We start from the raw sequence: 6,660 nt of genomic DNA, 5'->3' as shown, positions 1-6,660 counted from the left end.
TGTTTCCTACATTTAGGAAAAATGAATAGGTAGCTACTGGAAATGCTCTAACAAATACTACCTTTGTTGTATTCATCATATATTTATACAATTACAAGCTATGGTAATCCTCATAACAAGGGAATTTTTGAATATGTACAAAGAAATCTATACAACTAAAAAATAGAAAACAAACTATTTGGATGTAATTAAGTATTTATCTCATCTATCTACATGCATTAAAGATGCGGAACATAACTAAGATTGTTCTGACAGAGTATGATAGCAACAAAAACTATGAATTGAAGATAAGAAAAAGGAATTCAAGAAGAGATAAAATAACAAATAGAGAAGAGAAAACCTCTAATTGCCCCAAATAAGCAAACAAAGAAATAACTCTAAAAGATTTAAAATTTAATTGATACTTCAAAACTTGATTACAGAATAATACAAACCTGCGTTTATATAGGCAAAGTTTGAGTATTTTCCAAGCAGAACACTTGGAGAAAAAGAAAGAAATAAAAATACAAAATATAACTGTAAACTTGAAGACAAAGTAAAATTATTGTACAGAAAGTAAAATATATTATTCTAAAAATAATCTTAAAATATTTTGTACGATTCTTTTAATTATCGGGCTGATCTTATTTAAGAAATAATTTTCAAATCTTATGTCTGATTTTTTCCTGCATCAATCTCATTGGATTGGAAAGAATTCATCCTCGAATTTGAATATTCTTTGCCTCGATCTTTTGAATGTCCAATCAATTCATTTCATTCTATACTTCTCAACACCAAAGCGATACTAGAAGAAGGACAACTTGCAACCCATTACAACATGACTCTGAATAGTATATCTAAAGTTCCTTGCATCAACTTGAGATGAAATAATCTTTACAAGCTCTTGGTTTATTGTCATAAAGTCACTATCTGTAAATTTTTTCCAATAATTTTCAATTTTTTCTTGATCACGAACAATCAAAATTTCTTTCACCATACTAAACAATTAAACGTCAAGATTTTTCTTTATGAAAATTTGGCATAAAATTTTCAATCCCAAGAAAATGAACATAATTAATTTTCTGAAGACCCCATATCACCAGTCCTTTGCTGCCGTTGCAGCATATCAAGAATATCTCCCTGATTTCTTCAATATTTTTCACTTTAATATTTCCTGATTGTGTGCCATGATTAGTGGGATGTGCTCCTCTCTATTAGCCTATATATTCATATCATTTGTAATCAAAAGCACTAAATGAAATAAGAAGCAATGTAGTGTTTTCTCTCTTTTGTGTTCTCCTCTTCTTCCCTTCTATCTCTTCTATTTTATTTTACACCAACCACGTTGTTCCTGAACCAAAACAGGATTGTGATACGAGTTCTCAAAAATGGATACTGAATAGCGATTGTCAATATCGCAATACATTTCCATGTTTTGTGCTACTAGACACTGGGTTAACTCTGCAACCTGCCCCTGCACATCTTGTAAACTGCATTCATGGTAGGAGACTTCCTCATTCGGAACCTATCCATGCCAACCACGACCACCAGTCATGCAAAGTGATAAAAATTCACCCCAAGAAGACGCTTAAGCTCTGATACCAACTGACACGTGACAGAACTAAGATTGTTATAACAACGTATGATAGCAATATAAACTATAAATTGAAGATAGAAAAGAGAAATCAGGAAGAGAGAAAATAACAAGTATAGAAGAGAAAACCCTTAATTGTCTGAAATAAGCAAACAGAGAAATAACTTCGAAAGACTTAAAATTTAATTGATACTTCAAAACATGATTCCAAAATAATAAAAACCTGCTTTCTTATAGGCAAAGTTTGAGTATTTTCTAAATAGAATGTTTGGAGAAAAAGAAAGAAGTAAAAATAAAAAACATAACCGTAGACTTGGAAACAAAGCAATATCTTGTACAGAAAGTAAAATATATTATTCTAAAAATAATTCTAAAATATTTTATACAATTCTTTCCATTCTCGAGCTTATCTTATTCAATAAATAATCTTCAAATCTTATGCCTGATTTTCTCCTACATCAATCAGTAGGACTGTTTTCTTGAAGCTTGAATTCTCAAGAAAAATGAAAGAGACCAAAGGTCTTTCATAGCAAATTCCTACTTAAGATAAGTAACAAGGCTAGAGATGGTTGTGGATTGGTTACTGGTGACTATAATGTCATTCACATAAACAGGAGCAAACACAGTCGTGAACAAACACAATCATTGATTGCTTATGAAAATATACTAGGGAAGTGTCAACATCGAAGCTTGAGAATCCTAACACCAGTAATGCTTCAGAAAGACACCGAAAACCAAGCCCTTTGGGGGCTTGTTTCAATCCAATAATAGATTTATTTAACTTGCATACATACTCATCATGTGTAGTATGTTCAAAGCCTTTTGGTTGTTCCATAAATACCTTTTTCTCTAAGTGGCTATCGAGAAACGCATTAGAGAAATCTAATTGTCGTGAGATATTTTGGAATAAGAGTGATTTAATGTGGTATCAGAGCTAAGTTAAGAGTTCGAACTTTATCTTCATCATTTACCCTATATTTCAATTAAATATTTCATATGTTGAGCCTTTCTTATTAAAAAAAGTGTTTAGGACCACACCTGAGGGACAATGTGGTGCAAAAGAAGGCAAATACAACAATTCCAGTGACAACATTATCAGATCCAGAAAGCAACACAACTTTCCCTAATGGCATGACATGGTGTACGTGTGGCTCTTGATGGGGTCTCTTAAGTTGATTTGCATAATGCATTAGAATGGGCTTGGTGGACTGGGGATGGCAGACTGCAGAGAAATCCAAGAGGGTGGTCGGGGTTGTTTCAAGCCACATCGACCTAGCGGGATGGAAGAGGGATAACTGAGGATGATATATATGTAGCATTACTCATTCACAATACATAACATAGAAAACTTTTATTCAATCAATGCAAGTAAAAAGCAAAACAACTGCAAGAACCGAAAACATATATTACTAGAAACTATGACATGAAAATGAGCAACTATATCGTATTCTCATTCGGAACCTATCCACGCCAACCATGACCACTAGTATTGAAAAGTGATGAAAATTCGCCCCAAGAAAACGCTTAAGCTTTGATATCAACTGACGTATGACATAACTAAGATTGTTATGACAGCGTACGATAGTAACATAAACTATAATATTAAATTAGGGTCTACCTTTCCACTTAATTTAATGCTTTATCTTTCAACTGCTTAAAATTTCAGAATTATGCCCTCAATTTGAAACACTGACGGAGTTTGGGAAAATTACAATTTAGCCCTCCGAACTATCAACCATTCCACGGATAGCCTCCCGAATTACCAAGGCTTAGACTATGACCTTTCAAACTACCAAAACGTTTGAAAAATGCCCATTTTGGTGAAATATCCCCATAATAATTCTATCACGAGTCATTTTTTAATTAAAAAATATAAAAAAAAAAATTAAAAAAATTAAAAACTAAAAAAACGAAAATTTATTTTTTTTTTAAAAAAAAAAAATTGGGTGTGGGGGGGGGGGGGGGGGGGGGGGGGGGCAACACCACCTTTGGGGTGGCTTGCTGCCAACCCCTAGTGGCCGGGCAAATCTTAGTTTAACTCTGTGTTTGGTTCTCGAGAAACCAAAGGAAAAGAAAAATAAAAAAGATTTCGAAGTCCAAGTTTTGCCAGGTTCTCTCTGTTTATTTATTTATTTGTACTGATTTTCGGTCTCGGCTTTGCGGATTGCAAGCATCCGAGGAATGCTGAAGATTTTCTGAAACGAATACTCTATTCGAAGGTTGTAATTGCCGTAATTTTGTTTATTTGATTCTCAGTTTTCATTTTTTAAGATAAACAGCCTAAGCAAAGTTGGTTGATTCTGGTTTTTTCAGGTTAAGCATCTAAAACCAGTTTTATTTTGGAAATTTTTCCTTTCAGGGATAAGAATTGCAGGTATAATTCAAATTCTAATTATACTCTGTTTGGCATTTGAGAAAAATGCAGGAAAATATAGAAAAATAAAGTTCTCAAATTTTCGGGCTCCAAGAATTAATTTAATTAGCATATTCAAGTAAGCTAAATCTCTTTCCTGGATATCAATTTAGTTATTTATTTTTGGTGCAGAGATGTGGAGCAAAAAGAAAAAGAAATAAATTCATCTTCAGCTGCAAAAGTTCCCAATCAAAGGATCATATTTTTCAAAGAATTCCATTGGGGACAGTGAGAACAAGATGAGGTCCCATTCCCAATGGTAGGACCAAGTCTAAGAAAGCAGGATCGAAACCAAGCACAGAGATGAAGAAACAATTTGGGAATCCGCCAGAGCACGAAAAGAAACCGCATTTGAGGAGTAGTTTCTCGGGGCGTAATTTGTTAGGTGGACGGAAAATTCTGAATCAGATCACGGAATTCTGCTCTGAATTGAAGAAACTAGGGAGCAAGAGTTCGAAGAAAGCCACGGAGAAAGAACAGCATGGGGTTTTAGGTGAGCTGAAGGAGAGAGTTAGGGACAGATAGAGATGCCTCTGCTTGAGATTAAAGAAGGGGAAGCCTGAAGAAATGGAACAAGCGAAGGTGAGTTTGGCCATCCTGGGGCTGCCGCCACCCCCGACCCCTGGGGTGGCTCGCAGGCCACCCCTTCCTCAAGGGGGTGGCCACCACCGACAGCCACTCCCACACAACCAATTTTTTTTTTTAAAAAAAAAATTGTATTTATTTTTTTTTAGTTTTTAATATTTTTTTTAGTTCTTAGATATATATATATATATATATTTTTAATTGGAAAATGACACATGACAGGGGTATTATGAGCATATTTCTTTAAAATGGATCTTTTTCAAACGTTTTGATAGTTTGAGGGGCCAGAGTTTAACCCTTGATAGTTCGGGAGACTATTCGTGGAATGGCTAGTAGTTTAGGGGGATAAATTGTAATTTTCCCGACAGAGTTTTATCTGTGGTTATGAGCCCACATCTTACGTAATTTAGGCATCTCAAATGTATTTTTACAAAGTGAGTTACATTACTATTGGGAAAAAAAAATTTCAAATGAAGTTTTCAAGAAAATTATATGTATTTCAAAGTATTTTGGGAAAAATATAATTTAACCTCCCAAGCTACTATTATTTCTCCGGATAGCTTTCTAAACTATCAAGGCTTTCACTTAGGCCCCCCAAACTGCCAAAACCTTTGAAAAATGTCCATTTTGGCAAAATATCCCTATAATACCCCTATCACGTGTCATTTTTCAATTAAAATAATAAATAAAATTAAAAAATAATAAATAAACTAAAATTTTATTTCTTAATTTTAATTTTTTTTTAAAAAAAAAGGATGGGTATTTGGGGTGGTATTATTTCCCAACCGTGACCCCTTCGGAGACAATATATTTTTGAAAAATAAAAAATATAAAAAAATAAATTTTAGATTTTTTGTTTTTAATATTTTTAATTTTTTTTTTTAATTTTTTATTTTTTTAATTGAAAAATAACACATGACAATGGTATTATGAGGATATTTCGTCTAAATTGGTATTTTTCAAAGGTTTTGGTAGTTTGGAGGGTCAGAGTGCAAGCCTTTTTAGTTTGAGAAGTCATATAAAGAAAGAGTAGTAGTTTGAGAAGTTAAATTGTATTTTTTCCAAGTATGTTTTAAAAGCGAGTTTTCAAAGAACAGTTTTACGATCGAGTAAGAAAAGTATAAGTTTTCTTGGACGAAAGTTAACCCAACGCATGCTCTTGTCGAGCGGGTGATACCCTCAATGAACTCATTTTGAATAGGGATTATACATTCAAAGCCCAAAATTGAGGGGGAATGATATGCTCAACAAGCCCAATTCAAATGGGGTTAAGCTTTGATGCCTAAGGTAAACCGGGTTGTTACGCTTGACAAGCCTAAGCTGCCTGAGGTTAATCAATGGAGCCCAATAGGTTGAGCGGGGTGTTAGGTTCTTCAAGCCTAGTTTGTATGGGGTTGATCAATTGAGAATTGAACTAGCTAGTTGAGCAGAGTAGTGTGCTTGACTCTTTAGGTTGAATAGGGAGGACATTCAGCATCCTTAACTTACCATCGTAGTAATTAAGTTCGACATAGACCAAGGGAAAAGACTAGTTCAATTTGAAATAGGATAATTTTTAAGTATTCACATTATATATATATATATATCCAAAGTCAAATGATTCTATGGTTTTCATCTTTGAATGCTCATCTTAACAAATGCAAATACTAAAAGTTAAAGAGAGACTTTTCAAGTGAAATGAAAATGAACAATTTCATACTCTAAATTCTATTTTGTTTAATTTAGTGGTCTATATGGAGCCAAGCCATTTAAAAATTTTAAATAGCTTGACAATATATACACCCTTAGATATATAAAAGGATCAAGATCTTTAATTTTTTCATTAGCTTCGGGTAACCCTAAGAAAATGAAGCTGTAAGGCCCACCCAGTGGCGGAGCCAGAGTTTTAGCTGACGGGGGGGAAAAAAAATTTAACAAAATTTATGAAAAATATTAAAAATATTGCTAACAAAATTTAATTATCATTTAAAATATGTAAATATAACTTGCAATTTATTTCTTATTAATAATTATTTAAAACAGATAATGTAAATATAAAATTCTGAGTAATGCTAAATGTTTCCCTTGTGTCCGTCCAAAATTAGTGACT

Source organism: Alnus glutinosa, chromosome 13 (assembly GCF_958979055.1).
Source record: "Alnus glutinosa chromosome 13, dhAlnGlut1.1, whole genome shotgun sequence".
NCBI lineage: Eukaryota > Viridiplantae > Streptophyta > Magnoliopsida > Fagales > Betulaceae > Alnus > Alnus glutinosa.
Note: the sequence above shows the minus strand (reverse complement) of the source record.